The 27,647-nt window shown below is 42.1% G+C and overlaps 1 long non-coding RNA gene across 11 annotated transcripts; it reads left to right on the top strand.

Moving 5' to 3' along the window:
- The first annotated feature begins 11,441 nt into the window (after positions 1–11,441).
- LOC123165891 (uncharacterized) lies at positions 11,442–18,579 on the top strand. 11 transcript variants are annotated; one of them, XR_006483253.1, is made up of 5 exons: positions 11,442–11,755; positions 11,858–11,920; positions 12,093–12,224; positions 12,309–12,438; positions 12,530–17,780. It is a non-coding gene; the product is annotated as an uncharacterized lncRNA (long non-coding RNA). The 11 variants fall into 11 exon arrangements; XR_006483250.1 differs by having other exon boundaries at positions 12,017–12,224; XR_006483245.1 differs by having other exon boundaries at positions 11,858–12,224.
- The last annotated feature ends 9,068 nt before the right edge of the window (positions 18,580–27,647 follow it).

Raw genomic sequence — 27,647 nt, 5'->3', positions numbered from 1 at the left:
ATAAAGAACAGAGTAACGCATTAAGAAAGATGACATGATGTAGAGGGATAAACTCATGCAATATGATATAAACCCCATCTTTTTATCCTCGATGGCAACAATACAATACGTGCCTTGCTACCCCTGCTGTCACTGGGAAATGACACCGCAAGATCGAACCCAAAGCTAAGCACTTCTCCCATTGCAAGAATGATCAATCTAGTAGGCCAAACCAAACTGATAATTCGGAGAGACTTGCAAAGATAACTTAATCACACATAAAAGAATTCAGAGGAGATTCAAATATTTCTCATAGATAAACTTGATCATAAACTCACAATTCATCGGATCTCGACAAACACACCGCAAAAAGAGTTACATCGAATAGATCTCCAAGAAGACCGAGGAGAACTTTGTATTGAGATTCAAAGAGAGAGAAGAAGCCATGTAGCTAATAACTATGGACCCAAAGGTTTGTGGTAAAGTACTCACAACTCATCGGAAGGGCTATGGTGTTGATGTAGAAGCCCTCCATGATCGATTCCCCCTCCGGCGGAGTGCCGAAGAAGGCTCCAAGATGGGATCTCGCGGATACAGAAGGTTACGGCGGTGGAAATAGTTTTTCGTGGGCGCTTCTGATGTTTTCGGGGTACATGGGTATATATAGGAGGAAGAAGTAGGTCGGTGGACGCTCGAGGGGCCCACGAGACAGGGGGCGCGCCCAGTAGGGGGGGCGCGCCCTCCACCCTCGTGGACGCCTTGTTTGTTTCTTGACTTCCACTCCAAGTCCTCTGGATCACGTTTGTTCCAAAAAGATCGCTCCCGAAGGTTTCATTCCGTTTGGACTCCGTTTGATATTCCTTTTCTTCGAAACAGTGAAATAGGCAAAAAACAGCAATTCGGGCTGGGCCTCCGGTTAGTAGGTTAGTCCCAAAAATGATATAAAAGTGTAAAGTAAAGCCCATAAACATCCAAAACGGGTAATATAATAGCATGGAAAAAACAAAAATTATAGATACGTTGGAGACGTATCAAGCATCCCAAGCTTAATTCCTGCTCGTCCTCGAGTAGGTAAATGATAAAAACAGAATTTTTGATGTGTAATGCTACCTAGCATAATTCTCAATGTAATTTTCTCTATTGTGACATGAATGTTCAGATCCAAATGATTCAAAATAAAAGTTCATATTGATATAAGAAATAATAATACTTCAAGCATACTAATAAAGCAATCATGTCTTATCAAAATAACATGGCTAAAGAAAGTTATCCCTACAAAATCATATAGTCTGGCTAAGCTCTATCTTCATCACACAAAGTATTTAATCATGCACAACCCCGATGACAAGCCAAGCAATTGTTTCATACTTTAATAATCTCAAACTTTTTCAACTTTCACGCAATACATGAGCGTGAGCCATGGACATAGCACTATATGTGGAATGGAATGGTGGTTGTGGAGAAGACAAAAAAGGAGAAGATAGTCTCACATCAACTAGGCGTATCAACGAGCTATGGAGATGCCCATTAATAGATATCAATGTGAGTGAGTAGGGATTGCCATGCAACGGATGCACTAGAGCTATAAATGTATGAAAGCTCAACAAAACAAACTAAGTGGGCGTGCATCCAACTTGCTTGCTCACGAAGACCTAGGGCATTTTGAGGAAGTCCATCATTGGAATATACAAGCCAAGTTCTATAATGAAAAATTCCCACTAGTATATGAAAGTGACAACATAGGAGACTTTCTATCATGAAGATCATGGTGCTACTTTGAAGCACAAGTGTGGTAAAAAGGATAGTAGCATTGTCCCTTCTCTCTTTTCTCTCATTATTTTTTTCTTTCTCTCTTTTTTCTTTTTCTTTTTCTTTTCCCTTTTTTTGTGGGCTTCTTTGGCCTCTTTTTTCTTTTTAAAGTCCGAAGTCTCATCCCGACTTGTGGGGGAATCATAGTCTTCATCATCCTTTCCTCACTTGGGACAATGCTCTAATAATGAAGATCATCACACTTTTATTGATTTACAACTCAAAAATTTCAACAATACTTAGAACAAATAGGACTCTATGTGAATGCCTCCGGCGGTGTACCGGGATATGCAATGAACCAAGAGTGACATGTATGAAGATTATGAAGGTGGCTTTGCCACAAATACGATGTCAACTACATGATCATGCAAAGAGCAATATGACAATGATGATGCGTGTCATAATAGACGGAACGGTGGAAAGTTGCATGGCAATATATCTCGGAATGGCTATGGAAATGCCATAACAGGTAGGTATCGTGGCTGTTTTGAGAAAGGTATATGGTGGGTGTATGGTATCGGCGAAAGTTGCGCGGCACATGAGAGGCTAGCAATGGTGGAAGGGTGGAAGTGCGTATAATCCATGGACTCAACATTAGTCATAAAGAACTCATATACTTATTGCAAAAATCTACAAGTCTTTGAAAACAAAGTACTACGCGCATGCTCCTAGGGGGATAGATTGCTACGAAAAGACCATCGCTCGTCCCCGACCGCCACTCATAAGAAGGACAATCAATAAATAAATTATGCTCCGACTTCATCACAAAGCGGTTCACCATACGTGCATGCTACGGGAATCACAAACTTCAACACAAGTATTCTTTAAATTCACAATTACCCAACTAGCATGACTCTAATATTACCACCTCTATATCTCAAAACAATTATCAAGAATCAAATTGATCATAGCATCCAATTCACTTTCTATGATAGTTTTTATTATACCCAACTTGGATGCCCATAATTCTAGGACCAATTTTATAACCATAGCAAATACCATGCTGTTCTAAAAGTCTCTCAAAATAATATAAGTGAAGCATGAGAGATCAACAATTTCTACAAAATTAAGCCACCGCCGTGCTCTAAAAAGTATAAGTGAAGCACATAGAGCAAAATTATCTAGCTCAAAAGATATAAGTGAAGCACAAAGAGTATTCTAATAAATTATAATCATGTGGGTTTCTTCCAAAAGGTGTGTTCAGCAAGGATGATTGTGTTAAACTAAAAAGCAAAGACTAATATCATACAAGACGCTCCAAGCAAAACACATATCATGTGGTGAATAAAAATATAGCTCCAAGTAAAGTTACCGATAGACGAAGACGAAAGAGGGGATGCCTTCCGGGGCATCCCCAAGCTTAGGCTTTTTGTTATCCTTGAATATCTTGGGGTGCCATGGGCATCCCCAAGCTTAGGCTCTTGCCACTCCTCATTCCATGATCCATCAAATCTTTACCCAAAACTTGAAAACTTCACAACACAAAACTCAACAGAAATTCTCGTAAGCTCCGTTAGCGAAAGAAAACAAAACACCACTTCAAGGTACTGTAATTAACTCATTATTTATTTATATTGGTGTTAAACCTACTGTATTCCAACTTCTCTATGGTTTATAAACTATTTTACTACCATAGATGCATCAAAATAAGCAAACAACACACGAAAAACAGAATCTGTCAAAAACAGAACAGTCTGTAGTAATCTGTAACTAACACAAACTTCTGGAACTCAAAATATTCTACCAAAATAGGAAGACCTAGATAATTTGTTTATTGATCTACTGAAATTGGAATCAGTATTTTATCACGTTCTGATGATTTTAAACAATTGTTTTTGTGAACAGAAAGTTTCTGGAATTTTCAGCAAAATCAAATTACCATCATCCAAGAAGATCCTATAGGTTTAACTTGGCACGAACACTAATTAAAACATAAAAACACATCTAAAAATAAGGTAGATGAAATATTTATTATTAAACAGAAGCAAAAACAAAAAAACAAAAAAATTGGGTTGCCTCCCAACTAGCGCTATTGTTTAACGCCCCAAGCTAGGCATAAAAGCGAGGATATAGATCTAAGTAGTGCCATCTTTGGCACTCAATTCATAAGTAGCTCTCATGATAGATTCATAAGGTAATTTGACTTTCTTTCTTGGAAAGTGCTCCATGCCTTTCCTTAATGGAAATTGGAATCTAATATTCCCTTCCTTCATATCAATAATCGCACCAATTGTTCTAAGGAAAGGTCTACCAAGAATAATAGGACAAGAAAGATTGCAATCTATGTCAAGAACGATAAAATCTACGGGCACATAATTCCTATTTGCAACAATAAGAACATCATTGATTCTTCCCATAGGCTTTTTAATAGTGGAATCCGCAAGGTGCAAATTTAAAGAGCAATCGTCAAGATCATGGAAACCTAGAATATCACATAAAGTTTTCGGAATCGTGGAAACACTAGCACCCAAATCACATAAAGCATAGCACTCATGATCTTTAATTTTAATCTTTATAGTAGGTTCCCACTTATCATTAATTTTTCTAGGTATAGAAACTTCCAAATTAAGTTTTTCATCATAAGATTGCATCAAGGCATCAACAATATGTTTGGTAAAAGCTTTATTTTGACTATAAGCATGAGGAAAATTCAACACGGATTGCAACAAGGAAATACAATCTACTAAAGAACAATTATCATAATTAAATTCCTTGAAATCCAAGATAGTGGGTTCAATGCTATTTAAAGTCTTGACCTCTCCAATCCTACTTTTACCAAATTTAGCATCAAGATCTAAAAACTCTGAATCATTGGGACGCCTTTTAACCAAAGTTGACTCATCTACAGTCCCATCATTATTAAGATTCATATTGCAAAACAAGGATTTAATAGGGTACACATCAATAACTTTTAGATCCTCATCATTATTTTCGTGGAAACTAGAAGAACATGCTTTTACAAAGCAATCTTTCTTAGCATGCAATCTAGCGGTTCTTTCTTTGCACTCATCAATGGAAATTCTCATAGCCTTGAGGAACTCATTGATATCATGCTTAGGAGGAGTAGATCTAAGTTTCAAAGAATCAACATCAAGCGAAAGTCTGTCAACGTTCCTAGCCAAATCATCAACTTTAAGCAATTTTTCTTCAAGCAAGGCATTAAAATTCTTTTGAGAGATCATAAATTCTTTCACACTATTCTCAAAATCAGAGGGCATCTTATTAAAATTACCATAAGAATTATTGTAGGAATTTCCATAATTATTAGAGGAATTGCTAGGGAACGGTCTAGGATTAAAGTTTCCTCTATAAGCATTGTTACCAAAATTATTCCTACCAACATAATTCACATCCATGATTCATTATTATTCTCAATCAAAGTAGACAAAGGCATATCATTGGGATCAATAGAAACACTCTTAGTAGCAAACAATTTCATAAGTTCATCCATCTTTCCACTCAAAACATTAATTTCTTCTATAGCATGCACTTTTTTACTAGTAGATCTTTCGGTGTGCCATTGAGAATAATTAGCCATAATGTTGTCAAGGAGTTTAGTAGCTTCTCCTAAGGTGATTTCCACAAACGTGCCTCCCGCGGCCGAATCTAAAAGGTTTCTAGAAGCAAAATTTAATCCAACATAAAAGTTTTGTATGATCATCCATAAGTTCAAACCATGAGTAGGGCAATTGCGAATCATTAATTTCATTCTTTCCCAAGATTGGGCAACATGCTCATGATCAAGTTGTTTAAAATTCATAATATCGTTCCTAAGAGAGATGATCTTAGCGGGAGGAAAATACTTAGAGATAAAAGCATCTTTGCACTTATTCCATGAATCAATACTATTCTTAGGCAAAGACGAAAACCAAACTTTAGCACAATCTCTAAGTGAAAACGGAAACAACTTCAATTTAACAATATCATTATCCGTATCTTTCTTCTTTTGCATCTCACACAAATCAACAAAGTTGTTTAGATGGGTAGCGGCATCTTCACTAGGAAGGCCAGAAAATTGATCTTTCATAACAAGATTCAGCAAAGTAGCATTGATTTCACAAGACTCAACATCATTAAGAGGAGCAATCGGAGTACTAAGGAAATCATTATTATTGGTATTGGAAAAATCACACAATTTGGTATTATCTTGCGCCATAGCGACAAGCAATCCAACACACAAGCAAACAAAAAAAGGCAAGCGAAAAAGAGAGGAGATTGGGAAAGAGGGGGCGAATAAAATGGCAAGGGTGAAGTGGGGGAGAGGAAAACAAGAGGCAAATGGAAAATAATGTAATGCGAGGGAGATGAGTTTGTGATGGGTACTTGGTATGTCTTGACTTGAGCGAAGACCTCCCCGGCAACGGTGCCAGAAATCCTTCTTGCTACGTCTTGAGCTTGCGTTGGTTTTCCTTGAAGAGGAAAGGGTGATGCAACACAGTAGCGTAAGTATTTCCCTTAGTTTTTGAGAACCAAGGTATCAATCCAGTAGGAGGCTCCTCAAAAGTCCCACGCACCTACACAAACAAACAAGAACTCGCAACCAACGCAATAAAGGGGTTGTCAATCCCTTCACGGCCACTTGCGAAAGTGAGATCTGATAGAGATAATATGATAAGATAATATTTTTGGTATTTTTATGATATAGATTGGAAAAGTAAAAATGCAAATAAAAGTAGATTGAAAGCGTATATGATAAAAGATAGACCCGGGGGCCATAGGTTTCACTAGTGGCTTCTCTCAAGATAGCATAAGTATTACGGTGGGTGAACAAATTACTGGCAAGCAATTGATAGAAAAGCGAATAATCATGAGATTATCTAGGCATGATCATGTATATAGGCATCACGTCCGTGACAAGTAGACCGAAACGATTCTACATCTACTACTATTACTCCACACATCGACCGCTATCCAGCATGCATCTAGAGTATTAAGTTCATAAAGAACAGAGTAACGCATTAAGAAAGATGACATGATGTAGAGGGATAAACTCATGCAATATGATATAAACCCCATCTTTTTATCCTCGATGGCAACAATACAATACGTGCCTTGTTGCCCCTGCTGTCACTGGGAAAGGACACCGCAAGATTGAACCGAAAGCTAAGCACTTCTCCCATTGCAAGAAAGATCAATCTAGTAGGCCAAACCAAACTGATAATTCGAAGAGACTTGCAAAGATAACTTAATCACACATAAAAGAATTCAGAGGAGATTCAAATATTTCTCATAGATAAACTTGATCATAAACTCACAATTCATCGGATCTCGACAAACACACCGCAAAAAGAGTTACATCGAATAGATCTCCAAGAAGATCGAGGAGAACTTTGTATTGAGATTCAAAGAGAGAGAAGAAGCCATCTAGCTAATAACTATGGAACCGAAGGTCTGTGGTAAACTACTCACAACTCATCGGAAGGGCTATGGTGTTGATGTAGAAGCCCTCCATGATCGATTCCCCCTCCGGCGGAGTGCCGGCGAAGGCTCCAAGATGGGATCTCGCGGATACAGAAGGTTACGGCGGTGGAAATAGTTTTTCGTGGGCGCTTCTGATGTTTTCGGGGTACATGGGTATATATAGGAGGAAGAAGTAGGTCGGTGGGCGCTCGAGGGGCCCACGAGACAGGGGGTGCGCCCAGTAGGGGGGCATGCCCTCCACCCTCGTGGCCGCCTTGTTTGTTTCTTGACTTCCACTCCAAGTCCTCTAGATCACGTTTGTTCCAAAAAGATCGCTCCCGAAGGTTTCATTCCGTTTGGACTCCGTTTGATATTCCTTTTCTTCGAAACACTGAAATAGGCAAAAAAACAGCAATTCGGGCTGGGCCTCCGGTTAGTAGGTTAGTCCCAAAATTGATATAAAAGTGTAAATTAAAGCCCATAAACATCCAAAACGGGTAATATAATAGTATGGAACAATCAAAAATTATAGATACGTCGGATACGTATTAGTCAACAGCTGCTGCAAGTGCATCAACTTCTTCATCAAGGGCTAGGTCTTCATTTTCTCCCCCAAGGCCTGCTACTACTGCAGCATCTGGTTCTTCAAGGGTGAGGAAGAAGCCAAGCTGACTTAGGGATTACTTCTATGCTAGGTGGACGGTGGGAGAAGTGTCAGCCGAGGCCTGCAAAATGTAGCTAGGGATATGAGCAAGTGGAGTAGAGAAGTAGTGCGGGAGCTAGATGGAAGAATTAAAAAGGCCCGGGGTGACCTGGAGAGATGCATGAAAGCTCCGGTCTCTGAAGCAAAAATTATGGAGGAGGCCAGGCTGAGAGGAGAACTAGAGGAGTTGAAAGAGAAGAAATACACGCAACTAAAGCAGAGGGCACACATGTGGTGGCTGCGGGGTGGGAACAAAAACATCAAGTACCTGCAATCGATAGCAACAGCAAGGAAGCGGTCTAACAGACTTAAGGAGATTCGGAGGGAGGATGGAACGGTGGTGGAGGAAGGGGAGGCCCTAACTAACTATGTGTGTTCCTTTTTCAGGATCTGTTTACATCATCCAACCCGCAGCGGCTAAATGAACTGATTGATAAGGTGCAACCACGCGTCTCAAATGCTATGAGCGCAGTTCTGGAGGCCAATTACACCAGGGAGGAGGTGAAAGTGCACTTGATCATATAGGCGATCTCAAAGCACCCGGACCGGATGGGATGCCGGCGATTGTTTTCAAGCGCCACTGGCATTTTATGGGAGATCAAGTTGTGGAGGAAGTTCTAAAGGTACTGAATGGTGGAGAGATCCCCGAGGGGTGGAATGATACTATGGTGGTGCTTATCCCCAAGGTCAAAAACACAAAAAGGCTCAAGGATCTTCGCCCCATCAGTTTGTGCAATGTCGTATACAAGTTAGTATCAAAGGTGATTGCCAATAGACTCAAATTGATCCTACCTGAGGTGATTTCAGAGCAACAGAGCGCGTTTGTGTCGGGGAGATTAATTACGGACAATGTTCTCACAACCTATGAGGTTTCTCACTATCTGATGAACAAGAGGAAAGGGAGGAGTGGAGTTGCGGCAATTAAAGCAGATATGAGCAAGGCGTATGACCGGGTGGAATGGAGGTTCTTGGAGGCCATGCTTCACAAATTGGGGTTTAGTACGAGATGGACTGAACTTTTCATGAAATGTGTCCGGGCCGTACGATAACAAATCAAGGTTAATGGCCAGCTGACGCAACAATTCAGCCCAGAGAGAGGACTTCGGCAGGGGGACCCCATCTCCCCCTACCTGTTTGTCATATGTGCAGAAGGCTTGTCGGCGTTGCTGTTAGATGCAGAAGAAAGAGGCATCACACATGGAGTGAAAGTATGCCCGAGGGCACCATCTGTATCACACCTGCTGTTCGCGGATGACTCCATGTTGCTAATCAGGGCTGAACAGCAAGAAGCGTACATGATATGCTGCAGTTGTATGAAACTTGCTCCGGGCAATGTATAAACACGGAGAAGTCGACAATTATGTTTAGCCCCAACACATGTGACGACGACAGGACATCAGTGAAAACTGAATTGGGAATACATAATGAGGATTGGAATGAGAAATACCTCGGGCTTCCTATCCACGTGGGGCGGTCTAGGAAGAAAGCTTTCAGTTACATCAAACGAAACATGTGTGGGCGTGTGTACGGATGGCAGGAAAGACTTCTAGCAAAGGAGAGCAAGGAAGTCCTAGTAAAGGTTGTGGGGCAAGCCATTCCCACCTTTGCTATGTCTTGCTTTGATTTGACTAAAACCTTTTGTGCCGAGCTGAATACACTCCTTGGTAACTTTTGGTGGAGCCAGCAAGACAAACAAAATTCCATGCATTGGCTTAGTTGGGAGAAGCTTTCACAACCTAAGGTCATGGGAGGGCCCGAGACATGCACACGTTCAACCTAGCAATGCTTTCGAGACAGGGCTGGCGAATTTTGCAAAACCCCTCGAGCCCGTGCGCAAGAATTTTAAAAGCCCACTATTTCCCAAACAGTACGGCGCTGGAGGCTGTCGAACATGATGGTATTTCATACTCCTGGAGTAGTATTCTCCAAGGACTGAATGTGGTGAAGCAGGGCTATATCTGGCGAGTGGGGGCCGGGACAAGGATCAATATTTGGACGGACCCATGGATTCCTAGACCCTGGTCCAGGCAGGTGATCACGCCGAGGGGATCCAACCTGCTGAACTATGTGCATGAACTAATAAAACCCGATCACAGGTGGATGGGATGAGCGTCTAATCACGGACACCTTCTGTGCGGAGGACGCCCGCCATATTTTGCAGATTCCACTAAGGGATGGGACTGAGGATTTCGTAGCATGGCACTTCGATCCAAAGGGCAAGCACTCGGTCAAAAGCGCTTACAAGCTACTGGTGGAGCTGAACAAGCAGAGCAGGAACGATGCACCTAGCACGAGCGCAGGAGGATCAGGCCAACTGGACAGATATCCTGACCAGAGCTGGAAGCGGATATGGAAGTTGCCTTGCCCAGCAAAACTGCAAATGTTTGTGTGGCGCATCCGACATGAGTCCCTAGCCCTCTGCACCAACCTCTCGAGGCAAGGCATGAAACTAGACTCGGAAAAATGCTTCCTGTGTGGGAGAGCGGATGAGGATGGTGGGCATCTATTCATAAAGTGCAAGTTAGTTAAAGATGGTTGGAGGCAACTGGGGTTGGAGCTGGAGCGGAATCGCCTCGAAGGGCTTGGGAGTGTGCATGCAATGCTCGATTCTTTATGGGGACTAGATGAGAAGAAACGAGTGCTCATCATCTGCTTCTGGTGGCACTGGTGGAACAATCGCAACAAGGTTAGAGAAGGTGAGCTTCCTTTGCATGTGACAGACATCGTGATACGGGCTCGCTGTGATGCACTTGAATATGAGCAGCTCTTCCTGCCGGCTACGCCAAAACGCCCCCCCCGGAAAGTGGCAACCACCTGCGGATGAGATCATAAAGTTCAATCTGGACGGCGCCTTCACACCGGGAAACTCCTTCTATGGATGGGGAGTGGCGGCTTGAGATAGCACCGGATTTGTCCTCACTACCCGGGCAGGACGGCAAGAACAGGTTTATGATGCTTTTGGAGCGGCAGTCAATGCACTGGCGGTGGCGGTGACAACAACGGCTGATATGGGAGTTGTCAGGGTCTCCTTTGAGACGGACTCTGAGCTACTGGCCGATGCAATGGATGTCCAGCGCGTAGATTCTTCGCCATATGCAGCAATCGTTGAAGATACAAAGTTTCAATTAAAAATGTGGTTTTCCAAATGGAGTGTTAGTGCGTGTAGACGTACCATGAACTCTGTTGCTCATGAGTTAGCACAAATCGGTTGTACTTGCCCACCTAATAAGTGTGTGGAGTGGGACACTATTGTACCGCCCAAAGTGGATGCTTGCGTGTCGGGCGATATGCCCGATCGTCGTTGATCTATAAAGCTTTGCTTTCCCTAAAAAAAAGAAAATCTTTGCGGTGAACAAAAAATTAATGGATATCTTTCCCTAATCTTTCCCTAATAATAAAGCACGGATTGAGTCTGTCGGGTTCACCGTCGCGGCGTTTTTACACAAAGGTCCTTGTGTTTCAGTGTATTCAACCCGCAGTACATATAATAGGTCAACCGAACCGGTATGTCGAGATAAAAGGAAAAAAATCTGCCTCCTGATCCCATCTCGATCTCCAAGCTCGAGCGCGCCACCACCTCCTGCCGACCGCCCCCCTCCCCGGCACCGCGCGCCGCCACGAACGCCGCAGCCGTTGGCGGCTCCCCCCACGCCCGCCCCTGCTACTCTTCTCCGCTATCGCCGCCTAGCCCCGCTGCCTCCTCTCCACCGGCGGGATTCGCCGCTACCGGCCACCACCGCTCACCCCAAGCCCTCACCGTGTCGTCGGCGTGGCTTCGGTGACTCCTCCCCTGCTCCTACCTCGCCCCACATGTAGCTCGACCCACTGGATGGAGCTCCTCCGCCCGGTCGCCATGGCCATGGGGTGCTCAAGCTCCTCCTCCGATCAGTTCACCCCCTCCTCTCTCTCTCTCCTCCTCCTCCCTCTCTCTCTCTCTCTAAACTCAGCTCTGTTCTTCTATTCTAGATGTGCAGGGAGGAACATTTCATGGACAATGAGGAGATATGCAAACCACGCCATGACCTGAAGGTCCCTGTCATGAAACCCTCTTCCCCTTTTCCCTGTATAGTGATGCTCCATATTGCTTGATATGATTTTGGTCAATCTTCACTTGAGCCGAGCTAGCTGCTGGAGCTGGACTTATTTTGTGAAATGGTGTTTCCGACGCCATGCTGCTGCTGTCCCTCGGTTTGCTCTGCAGACGGGTACTGGAACTACTTGTCGCCAAGGATGGAGAGCTACAGCGGTGTGCTCGCCAAGGCCATCGACGTGGGCACCAACCACCTCGTCAAAGGCATCGTCGTGTGCAGCAAGGCCTACGCCAGCCAGGTAGGTAATGCTCGGGCCTGCTCTATCCCTTGTGTCTTTTTTACGACAAGGCAATTCCTCTGAATCCTAAGCCGTGCAAGTTCAAAAGGGAGCCAACGTGATTAGTCCTCAAGCAGCCAGCGGCGCGGGCAAAACGCTTGGGCGACACCGGTGGAGCTGACAGGGAACAGCCAGGCAGGTCCGGTGAAGCGTGGAGGAGTCGACAAGAACCTCAAGAGGTAGTAACTCAACTAACAGTATCACTTTGCATCTTGTGTGAGTTACTACTTGTTCATCACTCGTCTATCACTACTGATCTTGGTTGTTCAGGGTGCGGAAGTCGTGTGTCAAAGATGATGGAGAAGATGAGCAAGACGATACTGGGCATGGTCATCTTGGAAACAACGATGGGACCTTGCCGCGACGAGGAAATCTTTGAGTTACATTACATCGTTGGCCTTCTTCCTATGACAGAGAAAGTTATGGACACGGTAGAGGCTGTCGAGAGGAGTTCCCTTGCTGCAACCTCCAATGTTATTTCGGGTGCAGTGTCCAAGAGGTAAGAACATGAGCACCTCAAGCCATATGAGACCATTTCTCTGTTCGAAAGTCATATCAGCATTTTGAACGTCGACTTCGCCAGCACGACGGCCTGCTCGCTATGCTCCCCTCAAGGTAGGCTGTTGAATAGTCTCTAAAAGTACTTCTATTTAATTCTTGACTGTATGAGCTTATTCCATTCAATTCTTGACTATATGTAGAAAATATTACCCCGTCCTCTAAAAACTTCGGAAACAATAACAAAAGCCTTTTGATATCTTAGCCCCATGCTTCTACTTTCTTAATCCCAGAATTGATGAGGCCTTGGTTAGTTTGGTCTCACAGGAATGTTCAATTAGACTTTGAAATACATCAATTGTGGAATACAAGCTATTGGAAATTTGCACTTGCCTTATGAGTGTGGCTCATAATTCTTCAGCAGCATAACATCATATATGCATTCGTAACTTGCATCTGTAATATGGATGGGCCATGGATGATTTTGCCTTTCACCAAACTCAATAGTAAATCACGTTATGATGTTCTCTGTTTAAACATGGTTATGTACCTTCAAGAATTCTGCAACTAAAATAAAAACTGATTACCTCAAGGAGAAAATAGCAGAATTTATGTATAGTATGATGTAAATTTCACATATATTCTCAAGTTTGCTGATAGGTCAGCAGTATTGCCTCGAAAAGCTACTAACGGGTCATAAGTGCCAAACTGAAGCAGGGGCAATTCGTGCACTTATACAAACTGAACACATTATATTTCTGATGAAACCTTTAACATTTAAGTTAATCTTAAAAATTGGAAAATGGATCAGCAAATTATTAGTTCATTGGGAGAACCGAATCAGATGAAACTAATTATGTTGTGCTGAATATTCTGCAGAAGCAAGTATTTGAGAGTAAAATTGCATTTTTCATCATCTCTGAACCCTTTTATTCTCCACATTTCACATAAATAATGCATCTTTCAGTTCAGATGGCATAGGAAAAACCATATGCTAGAAGATCATCATGCATCGACATTCCGCATCATTGCAATGGAAGTTAGGTGCATTTGCTAAACAAAAGAAGCTTCCATAGTTCCTGTGTTCATAATCCGTGTCACTTAAAGAGTGTGCAATCATGTCAAAATTGTTATGTCCCAAGCCAAGAGTGAATAGACGAAATTACTTCTATTATTGTGATGTGTCTGTAGCTGCACATAGTGTGTGTTTCAGTAGCCATAGCAATTCGACAGCACCACGATCGAGAAAAAAGTGTTTTGCTATGTGTTGCATTTGTGGTGGTCTTACTTTAGCATGCAACTAGCTACTAGGATTGCAACAATCGACAAGTACTTCCACGGATACCATCAGGACTAAGGTTACTCTCAATTAAGCAGCTCACCAGATAACTTAAAGATTTTTTCCACATAAAAGAAAAATAACGAAACTCCTTTTCTATGTATGAACCTCAGAAGGCAACTTCTAGTAGACATACTGCGTAACACTCCTTTTCTACTGTATTCGCAACTCATCGTATTTTTTATGATCAAGGGTAAGAATGTAGATGTTGTCAACTTGACATAAATGCTATACTTGCTGCAAGAAGAGTGGTGTCAACATTATAACAGAGAAGTAGATGTTTGAATTATTCTTGATTATTTGTGTTATGTTAATAGCTCTTTAATTTTGTTAGTCATTCTAAAAAATTAGGAGATGGACTTTTGAGGGGGTCTTGGTCCATGCTTATTAGGCTAAGGGTGTTTGATATTATTTTTTCTCCCGTTGCAACGCACGGGCCCTTTTCCTATAATCCTTATCTTTATCTTTACCTACTAATACTAATACTAATACTAATACTAATATACTAATACTAATACTATACTAATACTAATACTGATACTAATACTAATACTATACTAATACTAATACTAATACTAATTACTAATTACTATTATTAATACTAATACTAATACACACACACACATATATATATACACACTAATAAAGCAGCTATTGCTTCTGGACGTCTGTCATTAGTACTTTTGCAAAAAAGCCCTTGAAGTTTACACAAATCAACCCGCAGTCCAAATCGAATCGGTACGAAGGAAAAAATAAACTCAGCCATGCTCTGCCTCACGGCGCTCCGCCCCGCCCCACAACACCTCCGGCCATGCCCCGCGCGCCGCCGGCCGCCTCCCGCCCCGCCCCGCACCGGCTCGCCGCGCGCCGTAGACCGCCTCCTTCCTCTCCCAATCTGATCTCCTCCTCACCCGAGACTTTCTTCGCCGTTCACGGCTCCCCTCGTCGCGACCTCGCGTGAGGTAGAGGATGGGAGGGTGCGGCGCTGGCGGGCCGATCTGCGCCGCCAGGACTCGCCTGACCCGCGGGACGCTCGATCCGGTGACGCACCAGTCGCCGGTTGTCGGCCCGGCCGACCAACGAGGAGATCGCAGCACCCTGCACCATCATTCTGCCTCAGCTCATCCTTCCTCTGCGCACCCGAGCTCCTCGATGTGTGCTGCCTGGGAGGGCTCGAGCTCGCCACTCGACCAGAGCCACACGGCCATCCGGTCGTCGTTGCACTCGCCGCCCCCTCTGCTCCTCCACCTCAACTTCGGACGCACGTGTATTTCTGTGCCCACCCCATGCTACCAGAGGAAACCGCAGGCCAGTCTCTCTGGATGACTTTTATTTTCTGCTGAGGATCACGAGTTTGCACAGTTTCATGGTGTCAAATTACTGCATATGTGGTGCTTCTTGTCAATAGGGATAGAATTAGCTGGTTATAGGTTGTGGATGTTCTCAGTTATTTTTTGCACACAAGGTGTTTGTGTGTTTGTCCGAGCCAGTTTCAGTCACAGATCCTTGAGGTAAACTCCCACATGAATACATCATGAGAGTAACTCTCCTTCCATATGATTCAAAAAATGGTATGATGGTGGGACTCAATCGGGTTGCTAGACTAATGTGGCGTTGGTGCGTGCATCTGGATGTGCGTCAGTGTTCATAGCCAGAGGAAGTGGGTTGTTGCAGGAAGAGGCGGTTAGTATGAGTATGTCACGATTAGGAGAGTTCTCTTGATCTTTATCGGAAAAATTGATAGTTTCCTTGATTTGTTTTGGTCTAGACTAGCAAAGCAGGGCACTGATATTTGTTTTGTGGTGTAGGAGCTTCAAGACAGCAGGGGCAGCAGGCTTCACTCAACATATTCATCTATGATTTTCTCCCCGATTTTGAAATTATTTGGCCCCTATAGTCCCCTTGAGAAAAATCAGAGTATTTATGGACTATGCTCTATGGGTTGACAAATTTGATTGCAGGGGCTGGCAAAGTAAGTGCAGTGTCACCGTTGCACATATATTCAGGGCTACATCAAACTTCAGTCAGAAGAACATGACCAGGCAGGGTGCTTCATGCAGTATTGGGAGTGAGAAAGTTTGGTGTATAATCAGTGTCGCCTCCACTCTGCCCCGCCCCTGTGCTTTTTCCTCGATGGAAATGCGGGCCACCACGCCGCTCACTTCGCGTGCAACCACTTCATCTCCAACCTGTCGTTGGAGAGCATTGCAGACCGAGCGGACAAACGACGAGGTGTAGCAGCACAACCTTGCCTCTTCCCCTTACTCTCCTTCACAAGCGAGCCAAAGACACCCCAAGTTGTGGCACCCATCTGAGGCCAGCCTTGCTTGGCATACATGGCTGCACACATGTGATTGGAAACATGCATGGAAGCTTGGGCCTAGATATGCAATTATGCCTTCCTAAGTTTTACTGATGCAATTTCTTTTTGAAAGATCCCTAAAATCATTTACGCTTTTGCTCCTGAGAATTGTTTACTATTGTGAATTGTATCAATGGTCGAAATGGTCAATTAACGACATAGACCGAGATATCATAAAACCCCTTCAGTAGATCGACTGAAATATGAACATTCTTGGCCCAAAGTTACAGGATTGCACCAATTAATTGCTAACCTCTTGGTTTTAATGATAATTGTTCTACCATATGATTTTCTTCTACTAGCATCCCATCCACAATGTCAGTTGGAATTATATATATATAGCTTAGACATTTAGTGTGATATATTCTGCGAGATGTGTTCAAATCACTGTATTTTTCCATGATATTAACAATTTTTCTTTGAATGTTTAAGTGAACGTTCTCTAAAATTTCATTCTCAGTTAAGTCTGGTCTTTCTTTGGGTAATTTATATAGTAAGGTCTGCAAGAATTGAATGCAGATCCACTATTCCCCGCCTCTGTATTTACTGCAATGCATATTTACCTGGAGCTAGCATCACATACTGTATGTCAAGTGCCAAGTCAGTTTTCACTAAATACAAATTAAAATATATATATGAACCTTTTCATTAGCTTTGGCTGCACGTTTCTGGATAATGTCAATATCAATATTTGTAAGTACTCTTATGAACTCATATGATGCATCTCCCACTATTTTTTATCTGCAAGGTATCTGACATAGTGTTTGGACATACTTATTTCTGGTAGTAACTTTTCCATTGTGAAACTATTTCGACTACAGTAGCTTGCGGGCAATGTGGGCTACTACAAGACCGAGACCTGCATTAAAAGATGATTACATTTAGGAGTGAATGGTAAAGAACGTTCTGATTTTGTTTAAATTGCAGTATATGTTTGAAAATTATTTATTGATGCTCAAAGCATATCCTGTAGATGATTATCTGGAAAATAGTTCATCCTGCACAGTTTTCTCGGCAAGCTGGAACTTCCAGTTATACTGGTTGTATATTTATGGGTTATAGACTTATAGTTGAAATTTTCAAATGATTAGGTATTTTTGCAGTTGTAGTTGGATATACAAGTGCCTAAAACTGAAGTCGGCACTTCTTCACTAGAAGCTATGTTCACTAGCTTGATTTCTCCTATGAGATGTAGAATTTTTATTTCCGCTACATTGTTGTAGTTTCCTTTTTTGCTGTAGCTGCTTATCTATCAGAGTATCTATGCATGTGTGGGTTTATGTTTCATTAACTGTCCTATAAATAATCTGAATTTCTTTCAATCAATTGATTGTTTTGTAATTTTCGATCCATGTCCGACGGCATAGATCCTCGACACCGGGTCAATCCTGGTTTATGAAAACATCAGGAGTCTGAACCATGCAGTCTACTCCATAGTGAACCACAGGTCTGAACCATGCATTCTTAACCCAGTCAACCATGTTTTGCCCGTGGTGAACCATGGGGTCTGAACAATGCTGACTGAACCAGATCAATCGTATTTCTCCGTAGGTCGTCGAAATATGAGACGGACCATGTCTTAAGGTTGTGGAAATGTGAGACGAACTAGGAAGTGAGAACTATGAAAAAAAAAATCACATTAGGAGCACAATCGTGGATAGTGATCAGCATATTATATTCTAGGTGACCCAATATTTCTTGGTTATAATGGAGGGCTAAAGAGGGTCCAATTTATGTACAGGTGAAGAAAATCACCAAAATGGAAGGAGTTCTGTATTATGATCTATTACAATGTGCTTGAAGCAATACAGAACCATGATTAGACTTGGTATAGTACAAACTAAATGTACAATACAGACTTCCAAGTAGAATCTTTGGCCTACAGCTCACCTGTTGTCTATCACTTCAGCAGTTACTTGGGTGGGACAACCAATGTATAGATTAGCAATGCCGAAACGAAGATGATCACCCCTACTAAGGTAAATATTGGGCTTGTTCACAACATCAAGTTAGACCTCTTCTGACAATGGATACTCAATGCGCCGTGGGTTCTAGGTCACATATTTGTTTGGTGAGAACTCCGAGAATAGGGTCTTCCTCCCTTTTCTTCTTAAAACTAGACCAAGCCTTATCCCAGTCGGTTGATGATGTGTCACCTGAAAAGTAAGATAGAGAAATGATTCAACCTGCAAACATGTTTTCATCGTAACCTGTTATAACAAACTATGCGCGACAGGACATTTTTAATCTAACTTCAAAAAGGAACTTCACAATCCACCACTCATTATCCATCAAATTTATATCTATATGTCTATACATCTATACATCTATACATAATAATAAAGTATAGAGTGCTTCTGGCGGTAGGTCACATAAATTGTCCTCAAAGTTGCAAAATATTACCCACCGATGCCATCTATAAGTTTTTTTAGCAACATGATATCTATAATAAGTGACATAAAAGGCTTTCACACAGGGGAATCCGCCGCCTGGGCTGGCCCACACAGGACCTCCTATACTGCACGCTGGGAGAAGACGTGGTGCGTCCGTTTGGGCTGGCCCATGTGTGGGTGACCTGTTTTTCTTTTTTTTCTGTTTTCTTTTTTTCTTCTTTAAATAATTTAGTACTTCAAAAAAGTTTCAAAATATAAAAAATAGAATTTAAAAGTAATATTTTCATTAAATAATAAAATATTTGTGGATTCAAAAAATGTTGTAATGTTTTAAAAAATGTTCCCATATTTAAATAATATTCGCAATTGCGAAAAAATTTGGTAAATAAAAAATTCATGATTTTTTTAAAGTTCATGTATTAATTTTTTTAATGGAATTCAACAAAATGTTTGCCAAAATGTTATCGGTGATGTAGCAAAATGTTGTCATGGTCTTTAGAGACTATAATTATTTTTTCTCCCGTTGCAACGTACGGGCCGTTTGGCTAGTCTTTCCCTATAATAATAATAATAAAGCACGGATTGACTTTGTCGGGTTCACCGTCACAATACGCTTCTTCTCGTGAATTTACGCTTTCAATTTGAATTTAAAACATATACATGAGGTGGTACTAAATTTCGTCCGTCTGGACCTAGGCGCCGCACGCACAGGGTTGACCATCGCCCGTGGCATCACCCAGCCTCTTTGGTATGTGATCGATACCGTAAAAGTTTATAATCTTCCAAAAATCAATAAATAGTCCTGATTAGATGCACTTTCGTCAGAAATTATCCGTGTAGAACATGAGTTGGAGTCAAACTTCACCTTCCTCGCCGCCTTTGCTACCCTCCAATAAATATCGGTTCCCAGAAAGAGGGGAGTAGAGGAGAAGCGGACGAGGATGCGTACACCGAGATCGATCCCAGTGTAAATTTTATCAAACGTCGGTGCCCCTCCTGCCTAGCGGAGCTCTGAGCCGAGCGTGCCGTGCGTGACGGCACCCTTCTTCCCAACCGTCTCGGCACACCACAGGCCGCCGCCGCGTACCTCATGCCTCCTCCTCTCTTGACTGCGCTGCCGCCCCGGCTACTCACGCGCCGGTTGCCTCTTGCTCCTGCGCGCCACCGTCAGAGCTCGATCCGGACGGAGAGGACCAGCCATGGCGAGGTGGCAGTAACCATGGCGTCAGCTGCGGGTCCTAATCAGAGGGGGAACAAAGGGAAAAGCAACGGGGACTCACGGTGAACCCGACGGCGAGGTCGGTGAGGCCGGGGAAGCAGCAACGGCAAGGTAATCGACGACGAACGACGATACTCGGACTTGGAGTTGGAGGATGATGGCGAGGGCTTCAGGGTGAATTCGGCCGAGTCCTTGCGCGGGGAAGGAGATCTCAAGGTTGCGGACCTCCTGGACAAGGTTGTTCGTGGCGGGGAAGCCGGCGGCCGTGTGTGCTGCGCGCCGGTGGCCACGCATGCTCTGCTTGTGCCTGCCTGCACCCAGCCATGCGTGCGCTGGTCCTCCCGTGGGCTGCGATTTGCACCATGACTCGTTGAGCTTGACCCGTCGGTCCTAGCTCCAGCTGCACCGTGGCCCGTGGAGTTCTGCGCCACCGCATCAGCCATCACACGGAGCTGCTACTGCTGTTCTTGTGCTCTAATTTTCTTAGATGCTTAAGCAAAACTAATGAGAAGAGAGAGAGAGAGAGTATCGGTGATTACAGGAGCATAGGAATCAGAGGATAGGATAGGCACGTGTGTGGTGGAAAGAAATCAAGGATTTTTAGTGTAAAATATAATTGCTTTCCTATTGCAGCACGGCGTTGGAGCATGGCAGGAGCGGCGCGGCACGGTGCGATGCTGGAGACGGGCTCGGGACGGGGAGAGAGATGAGAGAGATACAGATTTTTGTGACAACTAGCTGTTCGTGCAGCTCCGATGTAGTCAGATGGAGACACAGAGAGAGATGAGATGATATTCTTTTGTACTATGCTATTGTTCGATGAGATGAGATGGAGCAGGTTGTTTGATGCTGCTTATAAGATGGATCAATGGGGTTGAGAGAGATCAGAGTGAGAAGAGAGAGTTGTGGTGATTTTTTTAATTTTATGATGATCTTCGGTGTTAGTGCTGCTACTATTGGAGCTGAACCAGAGGCGCACTATATTGAGTACTTTGCAGATGAAAAAGAGAGAGGAAGATCGTGTTGCATAGTACTTTGACGAAGACCCTCAATTCAAGTAATTCAAACCTTCTTAGTTCGTAACATTTGATGCATGAATTCTTGTTCGTACTTTAATTTTGTTTTACTATTTTTAGGGTAATCGCTACTTTATTTTTTCTTTAGTTCACAACCATTTCGTCCAATATACGTCGTGGATAAAAAATGGGGATACATTAAACCAAGTTTTTCACTACTTATTAACACAACCTTCGCTCGCAAGATACCAGTCGCTTTGTTTGCCGGTCGCCTCGACCAGATCACCCGGTGCTCATTCACACCAGCAAGCAACTCCTTGATCTCTTCTATAAAAGGGCTAAACCTCGAATGGTCTTGATCTCTTGATTGGAAAGCAGGTGCCACACCTTGATTGTTTGTCTTGAGACAAACTTTTTCAACACCCAATTCCATCGCCAAGTGAACACCTGTTGTAACATTTGAGTGGTAATAAATTACTTTTTTGTTTTCTAAACATTATGTTGCACCCGTTGCAACGCACGGGCATATGTGCTAGTCTTTTCCTAATAATAATAAAGCACGGATTAACTTTGTCGGGTTCGCCGTCACAATACGCTTTTTTCCTGTGAATTTACGCTTTCAGTTTGAATTTAAAACATATACACGAGGTGGTACTAAAGCGTTGATCGATTTCGCTACAGCCATCGACAATGAAGAAACAGGCCAGCGACCCCATCCGGTTAAAACGTTGGTTTGGTCCGTCCGGCACCCCTATGGGCCGAGCTGGGCCTGGTCCTACTTTTTGGGAAAACAAAAAGAAGGTGCGATATGGATATTCGAACTCACGACCAGCCCTTCTGTCTTAAGGACTACGGCCAAATAAGCTAGCTCTATTGATTATTCAATTTAGAAGATTGACTTATACTAATAGTCCCACCTCGCTTCCTTCCACTAAATCCTCCTAATTTATATACGTCTTCTAGGTTCCTGGGTCTCAAGGAGGTGTCCGAGGAATCCTCGATCGCATTGTATGGTCCTACATCAAGCACGTCTCTTCCGTCGCTGGACTGGATCCCGCAAGAGGGAAGAGGGAGGGAGCAAATGAATACACAATCTGTAGGTTCAAAGGAAAAACTCTGAATCAGATAAGAGGAAAGGGGAAGGAAACAGAGAGGTGGAGGGGTAGATTTATGTGTGTGTTCATGACGTTCCAACAAATGGTTATCTGCTAGGTGTGATTATTTGACTGTACCGCCTTATAATCCGATGACAATAGTTTCAACTTAGAAAGCCATATGATATTCATTTAAAATATGTTTCGAGATAACAAATTATGTTTATTAGTCATGCCAGTTTTAGGCACAGCTAGAGTCAACTAGGTGTTGTAATGCTGGACTAACGATGGACCTTGCTCGGAGAAAAAAATCTACGGCCTTTCATGGGATAATATATTGAACATGTTCCCATTGTGCTTTGCATAATTGTTCTTGGAAGCATACTGAGCAGGAGCAGGTCATATATTCAACAAAGCGCTGAAACGATGCACTCTGTCTTTTCTTGAACACGCACCAGGTATATGTCAAAACCATTTTATGTAACTGTGGAATCGAGTTTGGAGTTGAAATGTCCCACATACAAAAAAAGGCAGAATTGAATGTATGGGCTTGTAGCCCTCTCAGTGGGGATTTTTGGTGATGTTGCTATTGCTTTTGATCTTTTTTTTAGGGTTTGATCAATTCTCTTGAACATATAGATGAAGTGATTGCATATTTAGTTTTTGGGCTACTTTTTAAATGGGTTGCTTTAGCCAACTGATATAATAAAAAGGTATGATGCTTATCTCAATAACTTCAACAATACTATGTCGCTGGACTGGATCCCGCAAGAGGGAAGAGGGAGGGAGCAAATGAATACACAATCTGTAGGTTCAAAGGAAGAACTCTGAATCAGATAAGAGGAAAGGGGAAGGAAACAGAGAGGTGGAGGGGTAGATTTATGTGTGTGTTCATGACGTTCCAACAAATGGTTATCTGCTAGGTGTGATTATTTGACTGTACCGCCTTATAATCCGATGACAATAGTTTCAACTTAGAAAGCCATATGATATTCATGTAAAATATGTTTCGAGATAACAAATTATGTTTATTAGTCATGCCAGTTTTAGGCACAGCTAGAGTCAACTAGGTGTTGTAATGCTGGACTAACGATGGACCTTGCTCGGAGAAAAAAAATCTAGGGCCTTTCATGGGATAATATATTGAACATGTTCCCATTGTGCTTTGCATAATTGTTCTTGGAAGCATACTGAGCAGGAGCAGGTCATATATTCAACAAAGCGCTGAAACGATGCACTCTGTCTTTTCTTGAACACGCACCAGGTATATGTCAAAACCATTTTATGTAACTGTGGAATCGAGTTTGGAGTTGAAAATGTCCCACATACAAAAAAAGGCAGAATTGAATGTATGGGCTTGTAGCCCTCTCAGTGGGGATTTTTGGTGATGTTGCTATTGCTTTTGATCTTTTTTTTAGGGTTTGATCAATTCTCTTGAACATATAGATGAAGTGATTGCATATTTAGTTTTTGGGCTACTTTTTAAATGGGTTGCTTTAGCCAACTGATATAATAAAAGGTATGATGCTTATCTCAATAACTTCAACAATACTATGTCGCTGGACTGGATCCCGCAAGAGGGAAGAGGGAGGGAGCAAATGAATACACAATCTGTAGGTTCAAAGGAAGAACTCTGAATCAGATAAGAGGAAAGGGGAAGGAAACAGAGAGGTGGAGGGGTAGATTTATGTGTGTGTTCATGACGTTCCAACAAATGGTTATCTGCTAGGTGTGATTATTTGACTGTACCGCCTTATAATCCGATGACAATAGTTTCAACTTAGAAAGCCATATGATATTCATGTAAAATATGTTTCGAGATAACAAATTATGTTTATTAGTCATGCCAGTTTTAGGCACAGCTAGAGTCACTAGGTGTTGTAATGCTGGACTAACGATGGACCTTGCTCGGAGAAAAAAATCTAGGGCCTTTCATGGGATAATATATTGAACATGTTCCCATTGTGCTTTGCATAATTGTTCTTGGAAGCATACTGAGCAGGAGCAGGTCATATATTCAACAAAGCGCTGAAACGATGCACTCTGTCTTTTCTTGAACACGCACCAGGTATATGTCAAAACCATTTTATGTAACTGTGGAATCGAGTTTGGAGTTGAAATGTCCCACATACAAAAAAAGGCAGAATTGAATGTATGGGCTTGTAGCCCTCTCAGTGGGGATTTTTGGTGATGTTGCTATTGCTTTTGATCTTTTTTTTAGGGTTTGATCAATTCTCTTGAACATATAGATGAAGTGATTGCATATTTAGTTTTTGGGGCTACTTTTTAAATGGGTTGCTTTAGCCAACTGATATAATAAAAAGGTATGATGCTTATCTCAATAACTTCAACAATACTATGTCGCTGGACTGGATCCGCAAGAGGGAAGAGGGAGGGAGCAAATGAATACACAATCTGTAGGTTCAAAGGAAGAACTCTGAATCAGATAAGAGGAAAGGGGAAGGAAACAGAGAGGTGGAGGGGTAGATTTATGTGTGTGTTCATGACGTTCCAACAAATGGTTATCTGCTAGGTGTGATTATTTGACTGTACCGCCTTATAATCCGATGACAATAGTTTCAACTTAGAAGCCATATGATATTCATGTAAAATATGTTTCGAGATAACAAATTATGTTTATTAGTCATGCCAGTTTTAGGCACAGCTAGAGTCAACTAGGTGTTGTAATGCTGGACTAACGATGGACCTTGCTCGGAGAAAAAAAATCTAGGGCCTTTCATGGGATAATATATTGAACATGTTCCCATTGTGCTTTGCATAATTGTTCTTGGAAGCATACTGAGCAGGAGCAGGTCATATATTCAACAAAGCGCTGAAACGATGCACTCTGTCTTTTCTTGAACACGCACCAGGTATATGTCAAAACCATTTTATGTAACTGTGGAATCGAGTTTGGAGTTGAAATGTCCCACATACAAAAAAAGGCAGAATTGAATGTATGGGCTTGTAGCCCTCTCAGTGGGGATTTTTGGTGATGTTGCTATTGCTTTTGATCTTTTTTTTAGGGTTTGATCAATTCTCTTGAACATATAGATGAAGTGATTGCATATTTAGTTTTTGGGCTACTTTTTAAATGGGTTGCTTTAGCCAACTGATATAATAAAAAGGTATGATGCTTATCTCAATAACTTCAACAATACTATGTCGCTGGACTGGATCCCGCAAGAGGGAAGAGGGAGGGAGCAAATGAATACACAATCTGTAGGTTCAAAGGAAGAACTCTGAATCAGATAAGAGGAAAGGGGAAGGAAACAGAGAGGTGGAGGGGTAGATTTATGTGTGTGTTCATGACGTTCCAACAAATGGTTATCTGCTAGGTGTGATTATTTGACTGTACCGCCTTATAATCCGATGACAATAGTTTCAACTTAGAAAGCCATATGATATTCATGTAAAATATGTTTCGAGATAACAAATTATGTTTATTAGTCATGCCAGTTTTAGGCACAGCTAGAGTCAACTAGGTGTTGTAATGCTGGACTAACGATGGACCTTGCTCGGAGAAAAAAAATCTAGGGCCTTTCATGGGATAATATATTGAACATGTTCCCATTGTGCTTTGCATAATTGTTCTTGGAAGCATACTGAGCAGGAGCAGGTCATATATTCAACAAAGCGCTGAAACGATGCACCCTGTCTTTTCTTGAACACGCACCAGGTATATGTCAAAACCATTTTATGTAACTGTGGAATCGAGTTTGGAGTTGAAATGTCCCACATACAAAAAAAGGCAGAATTGAATGTATGGGCTTGTAGCCCTCTCAGTGGGGATTTTTGGTGATGTTGCTATTGCTTTTGATCTTTTTTTTAGGGTTTGATCAATTCTCTTGAACATATAGATGAAGTGATTGCATATTTAGTTTTTGGGCTACTTTTTAAATGGGTTGCTTTAGCCAACTGATATAATAAAAAGGTATGATGCTTATCTCAATAACTTCAACAATACTATGTCGCTGGACTGGATCCCGCAAGAGGGAAGAGGGAGGGAGCAAATGAATACACAATCTGTAGGTTCAAAGGAAGAACTCTGAATCAGATAAGAGGAAAGGGGAAGGAAACAGAGAGGTGGAGGGGTAGATTTATGTGTGTGTTCATGACGTTCCAACAAATGGTTATCTGCTAGGTGTGATTATTTGACTGTACCGCCTTATAATCCGATGACAATAGTTTCAACTTAGAAAGCCATATGATATTCATGTAAAATATGTTTCGAGATAACAAATTATGTTTATTAGTCATGCCAGTTTTAGGCACAGCTAGAGTCAACTAGGTGTTGTAATGCTGGACTAACGATGGACCTTGCTCGGAGAAAAAAAATCTAGGGCCTTTCATGGGATAATATATTGAACATGTTCCCATTGTGCTTTGCATAATTGTTCTTGGAAGCATACTGAGCAGGAGCAGGTCATATATTCAACAAAGCGCTGAAACGATGCACTCTGTCTTTTCTTGAACACGCACCAGGTATATGTCAAAACCATTTTATGTAACTGTGGAATCGAGTTTGGAGTTGAAATGTCCCACATACAAAAAAAGGCAGAATTGAATGTATGGGCTTGTAGCCCTCTCAGTGGGGATTTTTGGTGATGTTGCTATTGCTTTTGATCTTTTTTTTAGGGTTTGATCAATTCTCTTGAACATATAGATGAAGTGATTGCATATTTAGTTTTTGGGCTACTTTTTAAATGGGTTGCTTTAGCCAACTGATATAATAAAAAGGTATGATGCTTATCTCAATAACTTCAACAATACTATGTCGCTGGACTGGATCCCGCAAGAGGGAAGAGGGAGGGAGCAAATGAATACACAATCTGTAGGTTCAAAGGAAGAACTCTGAATCAGATAAGAGGAAAGGGGAAGGAAACAGAGAGGTGGAGGGGTAGATTTATGTGTGTGTTCATGACGTTCCAACAAATGGTTATCTGCTAGGTGTGATTATTTGACTGTACCGCCTTATAATCCGATGACAATAGTTTCAACTTAGAAAGCCATATGATATTCATGTAAAATATGTTTCGAGATAACAAATTATGTTTATTAGTCATGCCAGTTTTAGGCACAGCTAGAGTCAACTAGGTGTTGTAATGCTGGACTAACGATGGACCTTGCTCGGAGAAAAAAAATCTAGGGCCTTTCATGGGATAATATATTGAACATGTTCCCATTGTGCTTTGCATAATTGTTCTTGGAAGCATACTGAGCAGGAGCAGGTCATATATTCAACAAAGCGCTGAAACGATGCACTCTGTCTTTTCTTGAACACGCACCAGGTATATGTCAAAACCATTTTATGTAACTGTGGAATCGAGTTTGGAGTTGAAATGTCCCACATACAAAAAAGGCAGAATTGAATGTATGGGCTTGTAGCCCTCTCAGTGGGGATTTTTGGTGATGTTGCTATTGCTTTTGATCTTTTTTTTAGGGTTTGATCAATTCTCTTGAACAT

This window comes from Triticum aestivum, chromosome 7D, assembly GCF_018294505.1.
Source record: "Triticum aestivum cultivar Chinese Spring chromosome 7D, IWGSC CS RefSeq v2.1, whole genome shotgun sequence".
Taxonomy (NCBI): Eukaryota; Viridiplantae; Streptophyta; class Magnoliopsida; order Poales; family Poaceae; genus Triticum; species Triticum aestivum.
Note: the sequence above shows the minus strand (reverse complement) of the source record. Positions and strands in the feature narration are given on the sequence as shown.